The following is a 13,735-nucleotide window of genomic DNA, read 5'->3' as shown; positions in this document are numbered from 1 at the left end:
TGAGTCAGAAACTCCTCAAATGTTTATTCATTAAATCTGGAGGAGGCCTATGAACCTGCATTTGTAATAAGTCATGACCCAGTGATTCTGATCAAGATGGCCCCAAACAGTCACTTCTAAAAATGCTGTCTGTCCTAGGGATTCCTCCAGTTATTTCTAGCAATAGGACCACAAAGGCTTTGAAAGCATTTTTTCCCAATAGAGGACTTGGGCGTGAGAATAAGAGATAGTTTAACCTTCCCCAAAATCTTTAGCAGGGCCTCCCAAAGCGACTCTAAATAACAGTCCAAATAACAGTGAAAACTAAGCAAAATCAATGCACTTCTATCTAAAGATAGCATCAGATTAAGTCACCAGCCACTCCCCTCCTAGCAATATCGACATCCCTAAGCCCTTCCTGTACAGGTACTCCTGGACTAATGATTTGCCACGATGCCAGTAACTCTTAAAGAATATTTGCTTGCCCTTCACTCTTGTTTTACTCCTTTTTGCCTTATTCCCATGAGGACATATTACTGCTTTAAGAAATTGAAGAGCAAGGCTGATAAATACCTCAAGTAGACAGTGCATACCTCAGTGCAGTGCATACCAGTAGCGGAGATATCTACTGTTTAATTTATATCTCCCTAAGGAAAATTTTCAAACCACCTTCACTAAAGGAAGCTCAATTGAGAGAATTTTTTTTCATAAAGATTCCTGGTTTGTATTACAGTATTTAAAAAATTAACCTCTTTGAAACTGTGGATGAATTTGCTTTATTGTCTTAAAAATTCTAATTTGGTATTTTCCTCAATTGTCCTTTTATGCATGCTATGCCTCCTAGTTCAGAAGTGAAATTATTTTTGTTCAAGTTTTTTAGGATAAAATTGGAATTCAACTGGTCACTTTGAGGTGTCAACCAAGTGACTGATCTCTTTTTAATCTTTAACAAGTTCCATTATTCACAAACTGATGGCATTTAAGGAATCTGAAGTAATGCAAACCACATAGCTTTGAAATGTTTGAATATTCTAATACACAGTATGAAATACTTTTCCTACTGATTAGGCTTCAAAACTGGGATTGAATGAAAACATTGTCACAGGTTGTTGTGCAAATAATATAAAACATGAATATAAAGGGTGTTGATTCATTTTAGTTTCATTTTTTTCCAAACTGACTAGGCATAATGTCATCTTGATGTTCAGTCTCCCTCCTCTATCTGCATATCAAAATGTATAATGAGGAGGTACATTTTTTCCACTGAGAAAAATCAGTGGGAACTGAAAATTAGGCAATTTACCTAGGTTTTACTATGAGCATTTTGCTTTGATTTCAGGTAGGTGAGGCATTGATTAACCCTATTTTTCTAAATCCAAAGCAAGAATTTTTACTTCAGCTGAAGTCACCTGCAGACATTTCCTATAGTTTGGAGCAATTTTAAAAAATATCTTGCATCTCTGCTTTTCTCTCCATATTTCTTTTCTCCATTCCCTTCCTCTCTCCCAGCTGCAGGGATTTGTCCTCTAAAAGAGTGGGGGTGGGAGGGAACAAGGAATGGAAGCAAAGCAGGGAGCATGAGCTAGAGAATGCCAGGATCTGGCTTTTGTTATTGGTTGGCTGCCGCCTGAAGGATAGACGAGGGAGGAGTGAACTCTCTCCAGTGTGTTCTGACGGAGCCGAAGTACAGAAACCATATTTACAGGTAAGAGCAAAAAAATAAAAATAAAATAAAATAAACTTAAAAAAAAGAAAATTCTTTTTTTCTTTAGAAGAGAATGCTTCTCAATGTTTATTGAAAAAACTTTATAATAGGAAAATTATTCTGAGGACATTTTCCGAAAGTCTGCCCATTTTATTACTTAAGGAAGCTTTGCAATGAGCTAGCTGTTCTTTCTCCCTGCAAAACCCTTAGCTCATCAAAAACAAAACAAAACAATCACTAGAGGCATGTCTTATCCTAAATAACTTTCTGTGAAAGTGCAATTGAAGCAAAATTAATAGATAAAATGAATCATCATGTGTCTTTAAAAAAATTTTAAATTCAAGCTTATGTTACTAGGAATCGCAGGAAGGATGAGAAAACCTCCGTAAATTCCACAGGTCCTGAGAAAATGGAGCTTTCTCTGAATATACAATATACAATTTTATGTGGTGGCTTTTAATATTGACAGTACAGTAAAAGGCTTAGGAAAATTATTTTTGAAGGTTGTAGACTCTTTTAGCACTAATCTAGAATGAATGATTCGTATGTGTTTAAGCCCTTTTATTTAACTTACTCCTCTTGATAAATCTCATGTTGTTGAATATTTGCATTATTTTATTCAGTAAACTTTAATCTTCTGGGCTAAACAACTATGTGTATTTGTTAATTTACATGGAACCACTTTTATTTTAAATCTCAGAAATCTAATTTTGAAGGATTAAACACTGCTATAAAAAATAGCTTCATAACACGCATGTTTCACTGGTAGTTTCATTTATCAATCAAACACATCTAGCTAAGAATTCCATCAGAGCATTTATATTGTTGATAATGTCTCCAGGCAATATTTTTTTTAACAGCTTTAAAGTTAAAGTTTTACTTCACTAGTTGCTTGTATCTCCTAACATGGTCCTTTATTTTCCCTTAGGGAAAATAGAGACAAGTTCTAAGTTTGTAGAATAAATAATACACTTATAGTAAAAGCATACAAAAAATTGAACTCCCAGTCACTTAATTCTATAGTTATTTTAATTCATAAATGTAGATCATTTAATGGTGGTGGAACCTCATTTAAATTGAGCTTTCAAGAATTATTACTGACTTGGGTACACTGGCATACAATTAATACTTGTTGATTATAATAAAATAAAAATCTTTCAATGAGGTGAATAATTTGTTGATACATATTTTTAATACTTTTTTGAATGAATCAAAAGTAACAGTAATAACTATATAATTTCTAAGTATTTTTGCTATTGTTTTTATTTTTGTTTTTGTTTTTCAATTTTTTTTATTTATTGTACTTCTTTTGTGTGTGTGAGAGATTTTGTCTTTGGATAAACAGACACAAATATAATAGTTCTTGCAAAATTAAAATAAAGGGAGAAAATTGCTGAATATTAGTTATGAATTATCTAAATAAATAAAGAATACCTTAAATTTTCTAAATATACTAAATATAGTTAATAACATGTTTATACGGTTAAGTGTCATAATGACCCAAGTAAATTTCTGGCATAATTTATTTTGAACTATTTCTGAATTTCAAAAATTATTACATAATACTGAAATTTTAGCATGTTTCTAATTATTGATAGATCTTTCTGATTATGGTTTTTCAAGCAAAACAATGGTTGAAATTAATCCACCCCTCACCTCAAGATTGGAATTCAAGGTGATATATAAGACCAGCTATTCGTCTCCTAAAATGTGTTAGAGAAAATAAATCAATGCAACTATATTTTTTAGAAATTATAAATTCCGAGTAAAGCTACCTCCAGGAATGAAGGGGAATTGATGAAAATTAGAGAGCAGAGTTCCACATGGTTTTAAATTATTCTGTTTCCTTGGAAACCAGCTGCTGCAGATGCATTTTGCTTTCTTTGGCTAAAAATATCACCCTTTTAATAATCACTAAGGGAGAGAACTGAATAAAACCAGAGTATATTGTTGCTGCTTTTTATAATTTCCTTAATGGTTCACATATTTTGGATGAAAAGTAGATAAACCCTTTCTCAATCAGCATTTCCTATCAGCCACTGGCAGACGTCTGCAAGTCTTTTAAAAATGAGACAACTGGGGTGGCTTTTATTGCGGAGTCCACAGGAAGAGATAGAGAGAGAGAGAATGTATGCTGGAGTGGAGACAAGAGGGGAAAAAAGCATAAAAGAAAACAGTTAGGAGGTTTCTGTCCAAGTGAAGGATGAAACAAGGCAAATGAAAACCATGTAAGGCTGTTCAGTGAGAAATGGGAGGGCATCACCATTTCTTTCTCCTTTGATACAAAGATTTTTAAAATTTTAATGCAGGTTTTTAATGGAATTCCCCATATACAACTTTGTTCCATTTTGCACAACACTCTTTTCTTTTTCTCTTTATGTTTTAGCGGTTCGCAATATACTGAATAATACAATAAATTAAGAAGTATTTTGTTTTAGTTTATCAATCACTTTAGTCATCAAAAGAAAAGCTTGATATATATCCAGACTGTGGATAGTGAGGAGCATTTAATAAACATTTTGACATTAGAATGAGAATTTTTTAAACTTAATGTCAAAACCATGTTTCACTAAAGCAGTTATTTCCTTACCTTTGTAATCTATTTAATATATATAAAAATGACACGTTCCAATAACCTAAAAGCTATTTGTGTTCATGTTAAGGTCGTTAATTAAAAATGTAATGTAAATTACTGTAAATGCACATATATCCTTTTTGCTTTATTTGAAATATTTTTTCTTTCTTTGAAAATAAACTTACTTTTATGTAGCTTTTCTCTATACAAAAATATCACAATTATCATCATATTCTACCCTAGGCAATTGCTTAATTTAAAACATTTTTATTATAAAATTATATGCTTCAAAGGCAGTACTGTCATCCCACACATCATTTTTGCAAATCTCTAAGCTATTTGTTGAGAGAAAAAATAATCATAAAGCTGTTACGGCTTTTCTATTAATTTTAGTATAATTCAGATGATATTCCTAACTCTATTTTCTCTTTACAACTCATTTAAATATTTGTGACATATCATACTTTATTTTCATAATATTAACCTTAGTCTGTTAGATTGAGTGTTAGCAATGTAGCAAGTAAAAGCCCCACATGCTTAAACTATGTGTTAAAATATTTAATATGTAGCCAATATATTATTTAAAGTTAAACTAATTTGTCGTGTCAGTATGTTGTTTTTCAAAAAGAGGTAGGATGGTGGGAAGCAGTTTCTTTTTATCAATTAACATGAGCAAAGCACTTCAGTGACAGCACTTTCAGCATAAATACTGATGACATTGAAGAGCATGCTAACAACAAATCAGATAGACTAGTAAATGGATTATGTAACCTGTGCAGATAAACCCTATTTAAGGCACAACCAAAATTATCAAAAGCATGTCAAAATTCTGAAGAGAATGTGTTTCGTAGGCTTACTCTCAACTACAGAGAAGTTAAAAATACAGTTTGTTAGTCATTTCTACTTACTGCTTCATGCTTCTTTCTCTGCTAAAAGTAGCTTGCCAGAATTGTAGGTGGGGTTTTATGCCCTCTTAAAGCTTCACAAAATACTAAAGAAAATGAAATACTTAATAACTTCCCCTATAATATAGGTAGACAACTTTATGTCTGTAATGGAAATATGCTAGTTTGGCAAATAACCTCTCATTGTTGGAAATGATGGAGTAGGATTTACAAGAAATGGAAATAATGCCAGACTGAGAAAGCTTGGGTCAGATTTCATAAAGTTCAAATTGTGCTATATACATAAGGTAATCCAGGCAAATAAAAAAATTACACTAACATTTGTGGTATAGTACACTGTAATTCAAAGGTATTATTAATCAGCTGTTATTTTTGACATATATTTAATACCTGATAGTTTAATACAGGATTTATTCAGATATTAAAAGGGGGTCACTTAAAAGCAGCATTACTATTCTTTAATTATGACTTTCTATGAAGAAGCAAGGAATAGATTTGATTATTAAGCTAATGGTCACAGTTGGATGTTTCATGTATCTCAATGAATCAGTTGGGCAGATCGTTTGATTTCTTAGTCAATTGCTTAGATTTCAGTTATTATAATGATCTAAATGTTTGACCTGAAAACTTTTGAATGTTCATGCTCTGAGAAAACAGACTCAATATCACTTTTAAGGTATTTAATTCAAGATTATAATGGTCTAGATAAATATCAGTGCTAATTCTAAGAATCACATATAGCATGGGAATTGCTTTTATATGAGATCAACTTTATGATCAACTTCATAATCTCATATCATGACCAAAAAGGTAGATAAGTATACATGTGACTTATTGCCAATAAGCTCTTACACTTAGATCAAGAACTTAATATATGATTGTCCAGTACCACAAAGGGTGGTGCACACATTTCTCCATCTCTCCTGACTTGTGCACATTTATAAAAACGACATTATTTTCAACAAAAATCACCAAACACAATCAAAAGTTATATATATATATATATATATATAACTTATTTTATTTTATTTTGTATTTCAGAGATAGAGCTTTGCTATTTTGCTAGGCTTGAGAGCAGCAGGCTATTCACAGGCAAGATTATAGTGCACAGCAGCCTCAAACTCCTGGTCTCCAACGATTCTTCTGCTGTAGCCTTCCAAGTGACTGAGGACTGCAGGCTTATGCCACTGTGCCTGGCAAAAGTAAATTTTACGCAAATGTTTATGTCTTTCAATAATATTTACTATAAATTCCTTGGCCAATACTCACTTAATTCATGTATTAACTTTTCATATTTTAGTCTTCTATTGCCCTAGAAACATGGGACTGCCCTGCAGAGAGAATTTCTTCCTGGACTCTTCATTTTACCTACAACAAAATTAAGGCACAGAGAGGACAATGATTGTATTTAGTGGGGAATTTAGCATTTGCTTGTGCAAAACTACAACAGCCAGACACTATGTGTTTGTATTAAATATTGGATATAGTGTGTTAAACACGGAATGAAAGAAAAGAACTTAGAAAGGCTTTGCATGGAGGTGAAAAAGCATGGTGTGGCCAGATGGTCTCTGATGCATAACAACACAGGGATTTTAGAGTTGCACAGAACTCTCCACTTCAGAGCTGCCCCTAGTATTCACTGAACCAAATAGCTTTGACCTACTATCACAGTCTCTTTGACTTTTTTAGTTTACTGTCACAGTCAAAATGCATTTCAGCTTTGTTTTCTAGTAAGTGTGGATACAGTTAGTTGCTGTCATGTTGTGGATGTATCACGATATATTTAATAAATAAAACAAATAGTTTCCTACAAAGAAGCCCTGAAAGTCTTTACAGAGATTTTCATTTACTCTTCTCTCCTCAGGTTAGGGTAGCCATGAAAAATCAATATTTGTCATCAATCATTACCCAGGTAATATCGGTCGTGATGGTGTCAGCATTTTAAAGCAGAAAGATTCTGGAAAATGTTTTCAAAAGTGATTTTGAAAAAAAAAACCTCTTTGTTCAGTCTAATCAAAATTCCCTTCTCGTTGCTCATAAAACTCATACTTAAAATTTTAAATGATTTACCCCCTATACATCCAAATCAATAAGGGCTCCAAGGCTGTTCTCAGGCTGCTCACTGAAGTTACTTAGAGCTGAGCGTTAAATGAAAAACTGTGCTTGGGGATGCCATTATAATCTTCTATTTTAAGAGATCTTTCTACAACATACAGGAAGGGCCAAGGAGAGAAGCCCCGGGCCTGTCCTGTGCTCCCTGCCTGGGCTTCTTGGTGTGTGGTTATTACAGCACTTTGTGATCTCTCTGTACCCTTTTACTACTATCTAAATTATAGTTCTTGATGGCAAGGAGCTTCCTTTATCTCTGTGTCAATGCCTAATACAGTGCCTGATACACAGTGATGTGCCCCCAAATTGTTTTGCTGACTGAATAATTAGGTAAATTGTCTTGTCAGATAGTTACCTAGCCTCCTCTTACATCCTCTCAGTGACAGACACTGCGTACATTCTACGACATTCTCTTCCTTTCATGTTCTTCTCTCTTAATGCTATTCAATGTGACAGAGTCTATGCCACACAAATGTCATTAAGTCATGCAAGGTTCTGTCTTGCAGACTTTTTATCGTCCAAACTCTCTTTGTACTCTCTGACATTAACAGGGGATTTTATCTGCATGTAGTTCCCATTTCATGCTTCCCTGTTCTGTTTCATTGTAATACTGCTCTGTTTCTGATACACACACAGATTATTGTATACTAAATCAATGGGTTAATTGTAAATTAATGTAATTAACCATAATTGCTATATTAATATAAATGTTAATTAATATTTGTGTAAGAAAATATAGTGGTATGTATTTAACCAATCTCTGAGTGCTCTCATACATCCACTCTTAGTCAATGAATCCCCATTCTCTTGAGTTAAATTTGTTAGCAACATTTGATTAAAGTTAAAATTATTCAGCAATTTTTTTTTTTTTTTTTTTTGTGCTGCTCTGGGCTTCACTTTCTGCCATTTGTGTTGTGTTCTGGTGAACAATTCTAAGCCATAATGCCTGGTAAGTGGCAAAGCTGAATAAGCTACAAAGAAAAGAAGGGTGGATACTTGCATGCTGAGTGTCACTGGGGTTTACTATGCCTCAGGGTAAAGGTAAGCAGATCATATGAGACTGGTAGAAGTCCTTTGATATAAATATCACCACAACTAGGTAAAAATGACCAAAAAAATAAAGAATGAAATAGCCTTATGAATTTAATCTGAAGGAAAAAGAGTGCTTACAAGTGTACCATAAATGTGTTCATTTATATGGAGCTATACTATGGTATACATATATTCCTTAAATGTGTGATTCAGTCAGGCAGGCAGCATGCCTGTTTCTAGAAATGCATCCTTTGAGCTAATAGGGTACTGCGACTTTGGCTTATCTATCTGGTTCTTTAGGTAGTACAGGATAATCATTAATGGGCTTCCTAATTGATTGACTTTGCAGTCAAATAGGCATACCCTCTTGTTGTCTGTGTAAATTTGGACCAGTTACTTAAGCTTTTTGAGCCTTAGTCTTCCTATGTCTAAAAGTCAGTTATCTACCTGGTTAGTATTGTGAAGATTGGTAGGTGTAGGTAGAGCACTTTTCAGTGCAGAATTTGGTGTATAGTAAGCCATTGTGTTTAAACCTGTGCATACTTCTCGGAGTTCCTGTATTGTATTCTTCAGTTCCATTAATTCACTTATATTCCTCTCTAAGTTGTCTATTCTCAATAGGATTTCGTCAAACCTTTTTTCAAAGTTCCTAGTTTCTTTACGTTGGGCTACAGCATGTTCTTTTAACTCACAGAAGTTTCTTATTATCCATTCCTTGAAGAGTGATTCTGTCACTGGGATGTACTCGTTCTCCGTCAAGCCTTGTTCCATTGTTGATGTGGAACTGTGATCATCTTTAGAGGGAGAGGTGTTCTGATTTTGAGTATTCTCAGCCTTTTTACGCTGGTTTCTTCCCATCATTGTAAATTTATCCTCCTGTCGTCTTTGAAATTACCAACTTTCAGATTAGGTCTCTTGAGTGGACGTCCAAGTTTTTAGTTGCCAGGACCAGAACGGTGGCGTTAAGACTGATGGTGCTTTTCTGCCCAGGATTCTCCTGTCTGGCTTCCTTCTTGTGTCCGAAATAGGCGACTCTGCCTTCCCGGGGCTCCAAACCTCGGTCAGAAGGGGAACCAGTCTCGTTTACGCTGAGCTGAGAGCTGCCGCACTGAGGTGCCGTCACAGCCGCTGCGCCAGTCTCAGGAGTCGTGCTGGGGACCCATGTGGGTCCTCCAAACCTCCGTCAGAAGGGGAGCTGGCCCTGTTTACTCTGCTCCCAGAGCTGCCGCACCAAGGTGCTGGTGAAGCCGCTGCGCCAGCCACAAGAGTCGAGCTGGCAGCCCGTGTGGGTCCTCCACTGGGGATCTTCTGCTCTGTGAGCAACCAGAATTTGTCTGAAAGTGTGGCGTCCTTTAGTTCCTTGCACTTTGACTAAGAGCTGCAATCCCAAGCTGTTATGGATCGGCCATCTTGGATCGGACTTGGATTTGTTCAAGCAGAAGAAAGGATAACAGAGGTCAGAGTCCAACTTAATGAAAGAAAACAAGAAGACAAGATTAGAGATAAAAGAATAAAAAGGAATGAGCAAAGTCTCCAAGAAATATGGGACTATGTGAAAAGACCAAATTTACGTTTGATAGGTGTACCTGAATGCAACAGAGAGAATGAATCCAAGCTGGAAAATACCCTTCAGGTTATTATTCAGGAAAATTTTCCTGAACTAGTAAAGCAGGTCAATACTCAACCCCAGGTAATACAGAGAACACCACAAAGATATTCCTCAAGAAGAGCAACCCCAAGGCACATAATCGTTAGATTCACCAGGGTTGAAACAAAGGAGAAAATACTAAGGGCAGCCAGAGAGAAAGGTCAGGTTACCCACAAAGGCAAGCCTATCAGACTTACGGCAGATCTCTCAGCAGAAACTCTACAAGCCAGAAGAGAGTGGGGGCCAATATTCAACATCCTCAAAGAACAGAACCTTCAGCCCAGAATTTCATATCCAGCCAAACTAAGCTTCACAACTGAAGGAAAAATAAAATCTTTTATGAACAAGCAAGTACTCAGAGATTTTATTACCACCAGGCCTGCTTTACAAGAGCTTCTGAAAGAGGCATTACACACAGAAAGGAACAACCAGTATTAGCCTTACTAAAAATATACCAAAAAGTAAAGAGCACCAACATAAAGAAGAATTTTCATCAACGAATGGATCAAACAGCCAGTTAACATCAAATGGCAGTAACCCTAAATTTAAATCGACTAAATCCCCCAATCAAAAGATACAGTTAAAACCCAATGGCATGTTACATCCAGACCTATTTCACATGCAAGGATACACAAAGACTCAAAACAAAGGGATGGAGAAAGATTTACCAACCAAATGGAGAGCAAAAATAAATAAATAAATAAATAAAAAGCAGGAGTTGCAATTCTCATAATGGATAAAATAGATTTTAAAGCAACAAAGATATAGTGGTAAAGGATCAATACAACAACAAGAGCTAACGATCCTAACACCCAGATACATAGAGACTTAGATTCAATGAGACAGAAAATTAATAAGGATATCAAGGAATCGAACTCAGATCTGGAACAAGTAAACTTAATAAATATTTATAGAGCTCTCCACTTCAAATACATAAAATATACATTCTTGTCAATACCACATCACACCTACTCATAGGTTTAAATGAAACATTGATTGGCCATTATTAATACCCATTTTTTTTTCAGAATAAAGCAATATTTCCATTCACCCTCCCTCTCTCTCTTTCTCTTTCTTTCTCTCCTTTACTCATTTTTTTTTCTTTCCTTCTCTCAAAAAAAGAAATCAACTTGTAAACCTCTAGATCCAGGTCGGCAATATCTCTCTCATTGCTTGAATTCCTTCCTTCCCTTCCCTTCCCTCCCTCCCTCCCTCCCTCCCTGCCTCCCTCCCCCGCTTCCTCCCTTCGTTCCTTCATCCCTTCCTTCCTCCCTCCCTTCCTCCTTCCTTCCCTTCCTGCCTTCCTCCCTTCCTCCTTCCCTCCCTAAAAAAAAAAAAAAAAAAAAAAAAGTAAGCCATTGTGTACAATTTTTAGTTGTTGCTAGTCATGCTTTTCTGTTTACAAGGGAAGAATGGAAGGACCAAAATAATCCCCAGTATTTGTAATGACTTCCTAAGTATTATTGCTTGTTAGCAGATGAAAAAAAATCTCACCATTGATTGGCTAGACTTTCTATTTTTTTCCATGTTAACTACAATTAAATGACTAGGCATCAGCTGATGAAGTTAGTATTGTATGAGAAAGTGCAATTGTGAAAACAAATCTTAGAATTATCAAAGAAGAGCAAAGGTAGGACCTTCAAAATATTAATATCAAGCATTTTCAAAATAGGGACATAGTTCTCAGAAAAATAATTAAAGTTTCCATAAAAATGTTCTGTGGTTAAATAAGTTTAGGTAATTCTAGATATTTAAATAAGATCCATTGCTGTTAAGTCTTTTCTAAGATAATGCACACTAAGACTTTTAGTGAAGGGTATGTAATATTAAGAAATTGTAGGCCAGGTGCAATGGCTCATGCCTGTAATCCTAGCACTTTGGGAGGCCAAGGCAAGCAGGTCACTTGAGGTCAGGAGTTCAAGACTAGCCTGACCAACATGGTGAAAGCCTATCTCTACTAAAAATAAAAATTTTTTAAAAATTGCCAGGTGTGGTTGTGGGCACCTGTAATCTCAGCTACTCTGGGTGCTGAGGCAGGAAAATTGCTTGACCTGAGAGGTGGAGGGTGGAAGTTAGAGGTTGCAGTGAGCTGAGATGGTGCCACTGCACTCCAGCCTGGATGACAAAGCCAGACTCAATCTCAGAAGGAAAAAAAAAAAAAATTGTAGGCCTGAAGGCCAGGTGTTAGCTTACACCTATAATCCCAACACTTTGGGAGGCCAAGGCAGGCAGATCACTTGAGGTCAAGAATTTGACACCAGCCTGGTCAACATGATAAAACTTTGTTGCTGCAAAAGATACAAAAATTATCTAGGTGTGTTGGTGGGTGACTGTAGTCCCAGCTACTTGGGAGGCCAAGGTGGGAGACTCACTTGAACTAGTGAGGTGGAGGTTGCAGTGAACCAAGATCACCTCTCTGCACTCTAGCCTAGATGTCAGAGTGAGACCCTGTCTCAAAAAAAAAAAAAAAAAAAAAAAGACATTGTTAGACCTGCTTCACTGCTTCATCATAGACCCTTTCCCAACACAAAAGTCACCTACTAAACTCTTGCAGATTATGTTTTGTATATGCTTCACTAAGCATTTTTAAGACAGATATATATATCTACTATGTTATTAAAGAACATCTAACTCAATTCTAAAGCATGGTCTACAATTTATAATTTTCAAACTATAAAAATAGTTCCAATGTTTCTAATATTTCCAAAATTATTCAATTATATATGTGTTCATTCTTCATCACAGTAATATATTCAATTTTTAAAATTTTCACTCTTTTTCTCTACTTCATATTGTGCTCTTAAACTTCAAAAAGGCAGCATGTGCATGAATGTTTCAAAATATTTGCTATCCAAAGAAGTTTTATTTCCAAAAGCATGATTCCATTTTGTTTAAACTTCTTCTCTATGAGAAAAATCTGGAAACTACTCCTTTGCTCTCATGTCTTCTCTTCTATTTACGTTACTTTTCTATTTCAAAAGTAACTGGTTATTTATTGAACATTTCTTGAATCTTTGAATAAGATCTGATTCTTCAGTTGCTCACAGTCTACTGAGAAATTGGGTAGAAAACCTATGCCAAGTTTTATGTAGAAGGGATGAACATGACCATAAAAAGCACAGTCTATGGAGTCAGGCAAGCTGGGTTTTAATTCCAGCTCAGTTACTTAATTGCCTTTGTCAATGAACCTAAGTTACTTCCGATCCTAAGCCTCATGTTGCTCCATGCTAAAAAGGGAAGCATAATACTTAATTTAGAATCACTATAAAGGTGAACGAGATAACGTGTTCACAAAATTTAGTTTCTAGCACCAAGTAAACACTTATGAACATTATTATGATCTGTTTATCCAAAAGCAAAGCTATTTATTAACTAAAAAAAAATAGGACATTTTGGACAATATAAAAAAAAAATCCCAAAGAATTCTCATTAAATTCTGTGAAGGCACCTAGCTGCAAAGAGTGTTCATGGCCTACTTATTCTGTAAAGACAGTTGAAAAATACCAAAAATCACAAACAGAATATGTCTTTGTTAGCTATTATGAATGTTTACAAACAATATGTATATTTTATCAGAAAAAGGAAAATTAATTTACACACACACACACAAGCACATATTAAGAATAAAAAGAAAGTATGTGAGAGGAAAAATCTAATCCTAAGTATTCAAAAACAAAACAATATCAAGCAGTGAGATATCAAGTATGTAATATACTTGAACCTAAGTGTGTGATGATAAAAGTATGATTTCAAGTGCCCAAATGCCTGGGTGTGAATTCTGG

At 35.1% G+C, this 13,735-nt stretch overlaps 1 protein-coding gene across 4 annotated transcripts in view; it reads left to right on the top strand.

Moving 5' to 3' along the window:
* The first annotated feature begins 1,641 nt into the window (after positions 1-1,641).
* Positions 1,642-13,735, top strand: part of CSRNP3 (cysteine and serine rich nuclear protein 3) — a 218,477-nt gene continuing 206,383 nt past the window's right edge. For all 4 annotated transcript variants that reach the window (XM_035306553.3, XM_008998775.4, XM_078327459.1 and 1 more), the window contains exon 1: positions 1,642-1,684. The gene's annotated coding sequence lies outside the window, so the exon portion shown is untranslated. The remainder of the gene's footprint in view (positions 1,685-13,735) is intronic.

This window comes from Callithrix jacchus, chromosome 6, assembly GCF_049354715.1.
Source record: "Callithrix jacchus isolate 240 chromosome 6, calJac240_pri, whole genome shotgun sequence".
Taxonomy (NCBI): Eukaryota; Metazoa; Chordata; class Mammalia; order Primates; family Cebidae; genus Callithrix; species Callithrix jacchus.
Note: the sequence above shows the minus strand (reverse complement) of the source record. Positions and strands in the feature narration are given on the sequence as shown.